Here is a 13,520-nt window from a genome sequence, read left to right as displayed (position 1 = left end):
TCCTCGACAGCGGTATAAGCAATTTGACTCTTTTATATTAAAACAAGGTTTTTCCAGAAGTAATTATGATTGTTGTGTATACATTCATAAGTTTTCTGGAAGTGATTATATCTATCTTCTATTGTATGTAGATGACATGCTTATTGCTTCTAAGTGCAAGGTGGAGATAGATAGGTTAAAGGTTCAACTTGGTAAAGAATTTGAAACAAAAGATTTGGGTGTTGCACGAAAAATTATTCGAAATAAAAATGCTAAGCCAGTAAATTGTTCTTTAGTCAGGGAGGTTACATTGAGCGCTTTATGTAACACCTTACCACACTAAGTTTTACGCTTAAGTCGTAAAACAGAGGTGGTGTGGTATTACGACCTCTAAAATAAAATGAGTACATATAATAGCAGAAGAATTATAATATGCTAGGAGCCTTGAAGAATAGAGGAAATAAAAATCACAAAATAAAAGCGCAATGCTCAAGGAATGAGTTAACTTGCGTGTTAAGGAAAACATAACTATTAAACATATGATAACAGAAGTAGGAATAGATTGCCAAAGATACAAAATAACAAGCTCCTAACTTAGCCGCGAAGTTAAGACTGGCCGGAGAATATTTACATATATATACATACATATCCAAAACCCAAAGTACATATACATAATCCTGCCTCTCCATAAACCTCTAAGAGGATAAAAAAGAACAAGTTAAGCGGAGAGAAAGCTAAGTACATATTTATTTATATCTTTACAACAAAACTACCCAGTAACCCCTCCGCTTTAAGAGTCCAGACGCCTAACGAGATGCCTCTCGACCTGCATCTGAAAAACAACAACATAGTATGGAATGAGAGCCAGAGGTTCTCAGTATGGTAAAGGTGCCACACACATAATATATAAGGCCCTGGGAATGCCAGAGGCAATCCTAGAACGCCGACACTCAGATTAAAGTGCTTAAAGTATTAAACATTAGCCATAAAAGGTGATTTTCTAAAAATATTTAATCCTAACTTAACTTAACCTTAAATCTATGTCCCATACTGCCATTCTTCCATACCTCCAACTCCTTCATGCATTCTCACAGACAAATAGACAAATAAGGCAAACACAAGAAGGTTACAGTTATTACAGGTAACAAACACACATTTAGCATGGCAAGTACATATAGGCACACCCAATTAAAGCACAAGCAAGTAATTCAAGTAATATGCATATGATGCATGCCTGTCTTATGGCTTATGAGGCTCATCTGTCAGTTATCTAGCCAACTCGACAAGTCTGAATTGTCCTTAGACTGTCCCCCGACGTGCATCCCATTGAGTCTATGCATAGCTTTTTCTCAAATAATCAATATTGCACAATGGGGGTAACATTCCCGGGAATTTATATAGTGTCCGGTCACACTTACGTCGTAGGGTCAACAGAGTATCGAGTTTTCAACCTGGTACACGTGGTGGCAAGCCACGGCACTTGATCCAGGGAATCTCGTATCTCATATTATTTAAATTCATAAGCTATATAAATAATTCAATTATAATTCATCAACATCCACATCATTCTCAATCACATCTCACTCATCATTATACGTCAATCATATTCAATCCTTATCCTTCATTATCACACCTCCCATTCCGTCCATCAATAGTTCCAATTCAAAACATAATTCATTCTTTTCTAAATGAATCAAACTTAAAACATGCTCATTTTCTAAATAACTCTAAATCAAACCATATAACCTTTGAATCTAAATCTTTTTAAATAATCATATAAACAAAATCTCTAATTTTCATAAAATTTCGGCAGCATCTCCTCTAAAACTCAGACTTTGCCACCTTTTTCGGTTCCAAACCTGCTTTCTTTTCAATTCAACATACCCTTCCTCATCATCATAACAGTCACCACAATAAATCTACCTTAGATCAACAATTATACTCATACAATATTCAAATCCAACAACCAAAATTCAACTAAGGATCATAGTTCACTAATCTTAGGCTTCTAACACAAAATACCTCATTATCACAACAACCTCCACAATAGTTATACCTCAAATCAATAATTCATCAAATCATTAGTAAATCAACGAGCACCAAATCAACCATGTTCATCAACAATAACATTCAACCATAATTATCTCCAAATTAACATAACAACATTCACCATCCAAAATTAATAACTAATTATCCAATAAACTTCAACCAAATATATTCATCGACAAATTACTAAATATTAAATATACTCCTACATTCCAACTTATCCTATGGTCATCTAGCCTAAGTTTTTACAGAACATTATATATTAAATGCAAGAAACCTAAACCATACCTTGGCCGATTTCCACATAACGACCAAAGCTATTTATTCAAAACCAAGGCAGCCCCTCAAAACTCAACTAATCCGCTTCCTCCAAGTTCCAGTATTCACAATTTCAAGTTCCAATTATTTATTCACAACCTAATACACATTCATAACAAATATATATCCAATTTAATACTCAAAGTTCAAATTCAATGAAAATAAAATAGAATTATCATATCCTCACCTTACCCAAGCTTCACATAAGCAAGAGTGGAGATTTTTCCAAGGTTTTAAAAACCGGACCGGTTATTAAACCGCTCTAGTCACTGATTCACTGGTTTACTGGTCTAACCGGTCTAACCGTGGTTCAAGGTTCAACCGGAAAAACCATTTTATAATAAAATAATAGATAAATTATAAATAAACATTCTAAAATATAATTATAGTTTAATATAAATTTTAAAATATTACATAAAATGTCATCATCCAAACCCAGCCATATGATCTTATCAAAATACAAATACTTTAGTGAATAAACATAGGCAAACAACTCTACCACAATCAACAAAAGATAAAAAGGAAGAGAGAACAGAGAGACAAACAACATATATCACACATTCATATATACAACAATTGACAAGTAGAGACACGAACTACATAAACAAATTGGAAGCTTGTTGGAAATGGCATTATCAAAACTGCAGAGTCAAGTCTGCAATCTCCCAATCTAAAAACATGAGAAAGTACCTATGAAAGTTCTCAATTACAATTGTTACCAATAGAAACCAAAATAAAAATGGGTCAAAAAATGCAACTTACCCATTTTTAATCCTAAGCTTCCCTGTATTTCCTATTATAATCACCAACCTAAAAATATCAACCATTTGACAAAAAATCCATAGTTTAGTAACAGTTTTCTATTAGCATCTGTGTTGGTCCTGGTAGCAAGATAAATTCACAGCTTAGATATTCTTGATTTTTTGTAAAGTGGGTTCTGTTAACAATTTAATCATCAATCCTCAATTTAATGAACAAGATTAACAAGATTTTTAATTTAAGCAAAAAAGCAGTGAGCAATGGGCAACGACAGAGTCATCAATCATCAATTCATCATCAATCACAGGTTCACAAAAACCCACTGCAAATTAGTCAATAATTATTCAACTCAGTAACAAGTAACAACAACAAAATTCACAGCTTTAACTAACAATGATTATTCAACAAAGTTCACAGTTCACAGTTCAATTCACAGTTCACAGTAACGAAAAATTAATCAATTATAGTTAAAAATTATTAAAAATGCAAAGCATATTCAATAATCATGCAATGATTTCTGAACAAAGCATAAAAAAAAACGAAGAACACATGAGCTCTGAGTCACTATCCTTCGATCTCTGAGGAGGACGGATGGCGACAGCCGACGGCAACAGACGACGGCGACAAGATGACGGCTGCCGAGCACGAGGAAGAAGCAACGCGCCTGCGACGGTGACTGCGAACAGATCGAGGACTTGGAGAACTCCCCTGACTGTGATGCACGAAGACTCGAGAAGACAAACCCCTGACTGCGACAGACGGCGACAGACAACAGCGACAAGACGACGGCCACCAAGCTCGAGGGAGAAACGGCGCGCCTGCGACTTGTGACTGCGAACAGATTGAAGACTTGGAAGAAACTCCCCTGATTGCGACGCATGAAGACTCGAGGAGACAAGCCCCTGACTGCGACGGACGACGGCAAAGACAACTCCTCCTTGCGGCGGTGGGGGCGGCTAGGGTTTTTCCCTTGGTTGAGGCTGGGCGTATTTGCTCGAATGAATAAGGAAGGAGATGGATGAGTATAAGACGCGTTTTGGCTTCTTTGATTTCCCCTTAAGCACAAAATTGTGTCGTTTTGTTCAAATCGGCCGGTTCCGGTTTCGGTTTGACCGGCCGGTTCTCGGCCGGTTTAGCGGTTTATGGCCGGTTTTGTAATTTCCGGTTTTAGACATCAAACCAAACCGTTATTATCACCGGTTTGCGGTTAAACCGGTCAGACCGGCCGGTCCGGTCCGATTTTCAGAACCTTGGATTTTTCTCAAGCTAATTGGATCCTAAAACATTAGAAATGAAAGAAATTTAACATTCCCATTAAAAATTCAAAAATTAGGAGGAAAGAGGCCTGAGAGTGATTAAACAAGTTACCAGTGAAATTGTTCCGATAGAAATGTAGAGCTCAACGCGGTGGATGCGTGGCCGCAAATGGTGCGGCGATCGGAGCTCGGACGGAGAAGTTATGACGGGTTGAAATTTGCCGTAAGGGTTCGGCACCCTTTTCTCTTCTCTGGAGCTTTCAATCTCGTTTCAGATGAAATGAGAATGAAGAAAGGGCGTGGGTCCATTTAAAGCTGGCCCGGTTGGGCCCACGGCTTGGTTTGGGCCTAGTTCAACCGGTTCGACCCGTTCGGTCCAATCCTTGACCGATTTCTTTGAAATTAGTGTCAAAATTATCGTTTCGATGAGCTCTACCTTAATTTGATATAATATTCGCATTTCTAATCCTCCTTATTAAAAAATAATTTATTGACTAATTATCTACTAATTTAACCGGGGTTTACATCTGGTGCACGAAATTGTGATCAATACTTTTTCACAACTCAAATAATCCCTAGTAATGGCCCCAAAACTTGGTGCTCAATACCATGGCATAAACACAACTTCGCACAACTAACCAGCAAGTGTACTGGGTCGTCCAAGTAATAAACCTTACGCGAGTAAGGGTCGATCCCACAGAGATTGTTGGTATGAAGCAAGCTATGGTCACCTTGTAAATCTTAGTCAGGCAAACTCAAATGGGTATGGTGATAAACGCATAAAACATAAAGATAAAGATAGAGATACTTATGTAATTCATTGGTAGAAACTTCAGATAAGCGTATGAAGATACTTTCCCTTCCGTCTCTCTGCTTTCCTACTGTCTTCATCCAATCCTTCTTACTCCTTTCCATGGCAAGCTTAAGCAAGGGTTTCACCGTTGTTAGTGGCTACCTCCCATCCTCTCAGTGGAAATGTTCAACACACCCTGTCACGGCATGGCTATTCAGCTGTTGGTTCTCGATCATGTCGGAATAGAATCCAGTGATTCTTTTGCATCTGTCACTAACGCCCCGCCCTCAGGAATTTGAAGCACGTCACAGTCATTCAATCATTGAATCCTACTCAGAATACCACAGACAAGGTTAGACCTTCCGGATTCTCTTGAATGCCGCCATCAGTTCTAGCCTATACCATGAAGACTCTGATCTCACGGAATGGCTGGCTCGTTTGTCAGGCGAGCACTCGGTTGTCAGGCGATCAACCATGCATCGTGTATCAGGAATCCAAGAGATATTCACCCAATCGAAGGTAGAACGGAGGTGGTTGTCAGTCACACGTTCATAGGTGAGAATGATGATGAGTGTCACGGATCATCACATTCATCAAGTTGAAGAACAAGTGATATCTTAGAACAAGAACAAGCGGAATTGAATAGAAAAACAATAGTAATTGCATTAATACTCAAGGTACAGCAGAGCTCCACACCTTAATCTATAATGTGTAGAAACTCCACCGTTGAAAATACATAAGAACAAAAGTGATCATTGGCTTCGGCCCCAGAGAGGGAACCAAAAGGACTTTAGTGCCAGTTTGGGCGTTTAACTCCCATTTTGGTGCCAGTTCCGGCGTTTAACGCTGGGATTTCTGAGGGTGACTTTGAACGCCGGTTTGGGCCATCAAATCTTGGGCAAAGTATGGACTATCATATATTGCTGGAAAGCCCAGGATGTCTACTTTCCAACGCCGTTGAGAGCTCGCCAATTGGGCTTCTGTAGCTCCAGAAAATCTACTTCGAGTGCAGGGAGGTCAGAATCCAACAGCATCTGCAGTCTTTTTTGGTCTCTGAATCAGATTTTTGGTCAGGTCCCTCAATTTCAGCTAGAAAATACCTGAAATCACAGAAAAACACACAAACTCATAGTAAAGCCCAGAAAAGTGAATTTTAACTAAAAACTAATAAAAATATACTAAAAACTAACTAGATCATACAAAAAACATACTAAAAACAATGCCAAAAAGCGTACAAATTATCCGCTCATCAACATCCTACCCACCTAATAAAGAATTTTGCCCTCAAAATTCAAATCTAGTTACCTGAAAAGAGATGTGGATAGTCCTTTCGCATATCTGATTCGAGCTCCCAGGTATGTTCCTCGATACCAGCTCGACTCCAAGCTACTTTTACTAATGATACTTCCTTCCCGCGTAATCGTTTAATACTGATGTCATCAATTCTCATCGGAATTACTGGGAGTGTTAGATCTTCTCTTACTTGAATTGGTTCCGGTTCTAGAACATGACTTGCGTCTGGAGTATACTTTCAAAGTTGTGATACATGAAACACATCGAGCAAATTTGAAAGATACGGCAGTAAGGCAATTCTATAAGCCACTGGCCCAATTCTCTTCAGAATCTCAAACGGTCCAATATAACGGGGATTCAGTTTCTTAGTCTTAATAGCTCTTCCTACTCCAGTGGATGGTGTAACTTTAAGAAAGACATGTTTTCCTTCTTCGAACTCCAAAGGCTTTCATCTCTGATCAGCATAGCTCTTTTGGCGGCTTTGGGCTATAAGCATTCGGCTACGGATCTTCTTTATCTGCTCAATCGTTTCAGCTATCATCTCAGGCCTTAATAAACTCCTTTCTCCAGTTTCATACCAACACAACAGAGATTGACATTTTCTGCCATACAGAGCCTCATATGGAGCCTTTTCGATGCTCGCATGATAGCTATTATTATAAGCAAACTCTACTAATGGCATATATCAATCCCAGCTCGCCGGCTGGTCCAAAACACAACCCTTAGCATATCTTCCAAGGTCTGAATAGTTCTCTCTGACTGACCATCTGTCTGAGGGTGATACGCAGTACTTAAACTTAACTGAGTCCCAAATGCACGCTGAAAAGCTCCCCAGAATCTTGATGTAAAGCGAGGATCCCTGTCAGATATAATAGTAGATGCCACGCCGTGTAACCTGACAATCTCTTTGATATACATTCGAGCCAATTCTTCCATTGTGCAACTTATTCGAATAGGAAGAAAGTGAGCTGATTTCGTCAGTCGATCCACAACTACCCAAATAGCATCACAACTAGACCGGGTTCTAGGCAAACCTATCACAAAATCCATTGCGATACTCTCCCATTTCTATTGTGGAATCTCCAAAGGCTGAAGGGTCCCTGATGGTCTCTGATGCTCAATCTTAACTTTCTGACACGTTAAACATTTAGATACATGTAATGCCACATCATTCTTCATACCTGGCCACCAAAATATTGTTTTCAGATCTTGGTACATTTTAGTGCTCCCTGGATGGATTGAAAACCCGCTCTTATGAGCTTCCTTCAAGATTCTCTGTCGCAGGTCTCCAATATCTGGCACAACAATCTGGTTCTTGAACCTCCACAAACCATCCTGTCCTTCTGACACTCTCCACTGTTTCCCCTGTTCAACTGCTGGTAATACCTTACGTAACGCTTCACTATCTCGATGAGCCTTCAGAAGTTCTGATTTAAAATCACTTGAAATCTGCAACTGACTCAAACACAAGATTCCATATTCTTCTCTAACTCCCAAATTCAAACCTTGAAATGCCTTCAGTAATTCTTTTTCCCGTAGCATCATCCAAGCTGCATATAAAGATTTCCGACTCAAGGCGTCCGCCACAACGTTCGCTTTTCCTGTATGATAATTTAATTCAAAATCATAATCCTTCAGAAGCTCCATCCACCTCCTCTGACGGATATTCAACTCTTTCTGCTCAAAAAGATACTTCAAACTCTTATGGTCTGAGAAAACATGAAACTTAACGCCATAGAGGTAGTGCCTCCAAATCTTTAAAGCAAACACAACAACAGCAAGTTCTAAATCATGTGTCGGGTAGTTCATCTCATGCGTCCTTAACTGTCGTGAGGCGTATGCTACAACATTCTGGTGCTGCATCAGAACGCACCCTAAACCCTTCAGCGATTCATCACAGTACACTTCAAACGGTTCACTTGGTTCAGGTAATACCAATACAGGTGCAATAGTCAACCTGTGCTTCAATGCTTGGAAACTCTCTTCACATTTCGGAGTCCAGACAAAAGGCGTATCCTTCCTAGTCAATTTACTTAAAGGTAAGGCGAGCTGTGAAAATTCTTTAATGAATCTGCGATAATACCCTGCCAAACCTAGGAAACTCCTTATCTCTGTTACAGAAGTTGGTCGCTCCCAATTCATCATTGCTTCCACCTTAGCAGGATCCATAGCTATCATCTGCTTACTCACCACATGACCGAGAAATTTCACTTCACTCTTCCAGAACTGACATTTAGACAACTTACCATATAACTTTCTATCTCTTAGAATTTGTAGCACAGTTCGCAAGTGTTCAGCATGTTCCTCTTCAGACTTAGAATAAACAAGAATGTCATCAATGAAGACAATAACAAACTTGTCCAGATACGGTCGGAAAATCCTGTTCATATAATCCATAAATACTGTCGGGACATTAGTTAACCCAAAAGACATCACTGTATACTTGTAATGACCATAACGCATCCTAAAAGAAGTTTTCGGAATATCCTTGTCTCTAACCCTTATCTGATGATACCCGGATCGCAAATCAATCTTAGAAAACACACCGGCACCCTGTAACTGATCCATTAGGTCATCAATTCTAGGCAATGGATATTTGTTCTTCACAGTGATCTTATTCAACTGCCGATACTCGACACACAACCGCATACTCCCATCCTTCTTCTTTACTAGTAACACTGGCGCTCCCCACGGAGAAACACTTGGTCGAATAAAATATTTACCCAACAGATCTTCCAGCTGGGCTTTCAGTTCAACCATTTCTAAAGGTGACATACTGTAAGGAGTAATCGAAATCGGATTGGCTCCAGGCACTAACTCAATTGCGAATTCAACTTCCCGATTAGGTGGAAATTCATTAATATCATATGGAAACACATCTGAAAATTCACATACAACCGAAATCTGCTCTAAACTCTGATCATCACCTGATACTCCCGCAGTTAATAACATAATACCATAACATTCAGTTCCAGAACAGTTTACTATCATAGAATTCAAATAGTAACTATTCACCATAACCGGTGCTTCTGACCCCTCCGGCATAAACTATACTAACTTCTCAAAACAATCAAGCAAATCATGATTCTTGGATAACCAATCCAATCCCAAGATGAGATCAAGACCAGTCATAGGCAAACAAATCAAATCATGCACAAATTCACGCTGTTGTACTCGAAAAGGAACTTGTGGACATCCTATCCTAGTCACCATAGCTTCATGAGTAGCATTATATACTTTCAAATCATAACCTAAAACCACCATTCTCAATCCTAATTCATGGGCCTTTTCAAATGCAATAAATGAATGAGATGCTCCTGAATCAAATAAAGCATTTAAGATTTTACCAGCCATTTCACAATTACCTCTAATCAATGTCTCAGATCCCTCAGCATCAATGGTAGAAGTGGTGTATACTCTCCCCGGCTGCTGCACTCTACCAGTCTCATACTTCTTCTTCTTTTCCGGGTAATTACTGGCTATATGCCCGAGCTATCCACAGGAATAGCACACTCCAAGTCCTAATCTGCACGGAACTCTAGGATGATACTTTTCGCACTTCTGACAATTCAGATCCTGCTGTGGCTGCTTCCTAAACCTTTTTTCTTGACTAGCATTAGTATTCGGCCTTCTGTAATTACCTTGACCCTGAGTTTGCTGCGGATCAAAACCTCCACGCTTGAAATTCCTACCTCTCGGAGCAAAATTCCTCCCTGAAGGCCTCTGAAAAGGCACCCTCAAACTCCTTTTCTCTGCTGCTGCCTTCCTCACATAATCCTCAGCCACCCTACTCTTATTCACCAATTCAGAAAACACCCTGATCTCCATTGGGGCAACGAAGCTCAAAATATCGCTCGAAGACCTCCCTCATATTTAATACACTTTCATTCAGCAAAATCTTCAGGCGCACCTTGACAGATACGAGAAAAGCGACATAACTCCTCAAATTTGCTAGTATACTCAGCAACAGTCATCTATCCCTGCTTTAACTGCATTAATTCAAGTTCCTTGGCATTTCTAGCTGAATTAGGAAAGTATTTCTTATAGAATTCTATTCGAAAAACCTCCCAAGGAATCTTAGCACCATCAGGCTGCAGAATACGTCGTGTCCCCTGCCACCAATACTGAGCTTCACCTTGCATCTGATAAGTTCCAAATTCAACCCATTGCTCTTCAGGAACCTGTTGTGCCTGCAACGCCCTTTCCATAGCCTGAATCCAATTATCTGCATCAGTGGGATTTAAGGTTCCCCAGAAGGTCGGAGGATGAACTTTCAGAAATGTAGCAAGTGTGATAGGACCGTCCTCATCATTATTGTTCCCATGATTACCCTGATTTATCTGATTACCCAGTGCCTCAGCTGTTGCATGTATAGCTGCAGCCATATTTCCCAGGACAGCCATAAAGTCTACTGGATCATTCCCTGTGGGAGCAGGAGTAACGGTGCCTGTCCTACCTCTACCTCGCCTGCGACTGCGTCCGCGAGTCGACATTTGGTTCCTATACACACCAAACAAGTGATATTAAGTTGATTAGTCTCAATATTCCAAATGCATGCTCATGAACGTTTATGCCATATATATCAGTCAGATATCCTAATAGCACATAAACACATATACAGAAAATGCACAGAAGCACAATCAGTCCGTCTTTCAGGCTCTACAGGAACGAACTGCTCTGATAAAAAAATGTAACACCCTACCACACTAAGCTTTACGCTTAAGTCGTAAAACAGAGGTGGTGTGGTATTACGACCTCTAAAATAAAATGAGTACATATAATAGCAGAAGAATTATAATATACTAGGAGCGTTGAAGAATAGAGGAAATAAAAATCGCAAAATAAAAGCGCAACGCTCAAGGAACGAGTTAACTTGCGTGCTAAGGAAAACATAACTATTAAACATATGATAACAGAAGTAGGAATAGAGTGCCAAAGATACAAAATAATAAGCTCCTAACTCAGCCCGCGAAGTTAAGACTGGCCGGAGAATATTTACATATATATACATACATATCTAAAACCCAAAGTACATATACATAATCCTTCCTTTCCATAAACCTCTAAGAGGATCAAAAAGAACAAGTTAAGCGGAGAGAAAGCTAAGTACATATTTATATATATCTGTACAACAAAACTACCCAGTAACCCCTCCGCTTTAAGAGTCCAGACGCCTAACGAGATGCCTCTCAACCTGCATCTGAAAAATAACAACATAGTATGAAATGAGAACCGGAGGTTCTCAGTATGGTAAAGATGCCACACACATAATATATAAGGTCCTGGGAATGCCAGAGGCAATCCTAGAACGCCGACACTCAGATTAAAGAGCTTAAAGTATTAAACATAAGCCATAAAAGGTGGTTTTCTAAAAATATTTAATCCTAACTTAACTTAACCTTAAATCTATGTCCCATACTGCCATTCTTCCATACCTCCAACTCCTTCATGCATTCTCACAGACAAATAGACAGATAAGGCAAACAAAAGAAGGTTACAGTTATTACAGGTAACAAATACACATTTAGCATGGCAAGTACATATAGGCACACCCAATTAAAGCACAAGCAAGTAATTCAAGTAATATGCATATGATGCATGCCTGTCCTATGGCTTATGAGGCTCATCTGTCGGTTATCCAGCCAACCCGACAAGTCTGAATTGTCCTTAGACTGTCCCTCGACGTGCATTCCCAGAAGTCTATGCATAGCTTTTTCTCAAATAATCAATATTGCACAATGGGGGTAACATTCCTGGGAATTTATATAGTGTTCGGTCACACTTACGTCGCAGGGTTAACAGAGTATCGAGTTTTCAACCTGGTACACGTGGTGGCAAGCCACGACACTTGATCCAGGGAATCTCGTATCTCAGATTATTTAAATTCATAAGCCATATAAATAATTCAATTATAATTCATCAACATCCACATCATTCTCAATCGCATCTCACTCATCATTATATGTCAATCATATTCAATCCTTATCCTTCATTATCACACCTCCCATTCCGTCCATCAATAGTTCCAATCAAAACATAATTCATTCTTTTCTAAATGAATCAAACTTAAAACATGCTCATTTTCTCAATAACTCTAAATCAAACCATATAACCTTTGAATCTAATCTTTTTAAATAATCATATAAACAAAATCTCTAATTTTCATAAAATTTTGGCAGCATCTCCTCTAAAACTTAGACTTTGCCACCTTTTTCGGTTCCAAACCTGCTTTCTTTTCAATTCAACATACCCTTTGATGAGCGGATAATTTATACGCTTTTTGGCATTGTTTTTATATAGTTTTTAGTAAGTTTGAACTACTTTTAGGGATGTTTTCATTAGTTTTTATGTTAAATTCACATTTCTGGACTTTACTATGAGTTTATGTGTTTTTCTGTGATTTCAGATAAATTCTGGCTGAAATTGAGGGACTTGAGCAAAACTCTGAAGAAGGCTGACAAAAGGACTGCTGATGCTGTTGGAATCTGACCTCCCTGCACTCGAAATGGATTTTCTGAAGCTACAGAACTCCAAATGGCGCGTTCTCAACGGCGTTAGAAAGTAGACATCCAGAGCTTTCCAGCAATATATAATAGTCCATACTTTATTTGGAGATTGATGACGTAACTTGGCGTTGAACGCCAAGTACATGCTGCTGTCTGGAGTTAAACGCCAGAAAAACGTCATGATCCGGAGTTGAACGCCCAAAACACGTCATAACTCGGAGTTCAACTCCAAGAGAAGTCTCAGCTCGTGAATTGATCAAGCTCAGCCCAAACATACACCAAGTGGGCCCCGGAAGTGGATTTATGCATCAATTACTTACTCATGTAAACCCTAGGAGCTAGTTCATTATAAATAGAACATTTAACTATTGTATTAGATGTCTTTTTGACCACGTTTCATCTTTGGTCTCAGCTTTGTATTATTCTTCATTTTAGGAGGCCATTGAGCACGTTTCAGGGGGCTGGCCATTCGGCCATGCCTGAACCTTTTGCTTATGTATTTTCAACGGTGGAGTTTCTGCACACCATAAATTAAGGGTGTGGAGCTCTGCTGTACCTCAAGTATTAATG

General features: G+C 39.3%; 1 long non-coding RNA gene across 1 annotated transcript; it reads right to left on the bottom strand.

The window, feature by feature from the left end:
* Window positions 1–522: 522 nt before the first annotated feature.
* Window positions 523–3,521, bottom strand: LOC127742897 (uncharacterized). Its single transcript, XR_008004258.1, has 2 exons — window positions 3,106–3,521; window positions 523–3,013 (listed from the first exon to the last, which is right to left on the bottom strand). It is a non-coding gene; the product is annotated as an uncharacterized LOC127742897 (long non-coding RNA).
* Between the last annotated feature and the right edge of the window lie 9,999 nt (window positions 3,522–13,520).

This window comes from Arachis duranensis, chromosome 1, assembly GCF_000817695.3.
Source record: "Arachis duranensis cultivar V14167 chromosome 1, aradu.V14167.gnm2.J7QH, whole genome shotgun sequence".
Lineage (NCBI taxonomy): Eukaryota > Viridiplantae > Streptophyta > Magnoliopsida > Fabales > Fabaceae > Arachis > Arachis duranensis.
The sequence above is the reverse complement of the archived record's forward strand: the minus strand, read 5'-3'. Positions and strand labels throughout refer to the sequence as shown.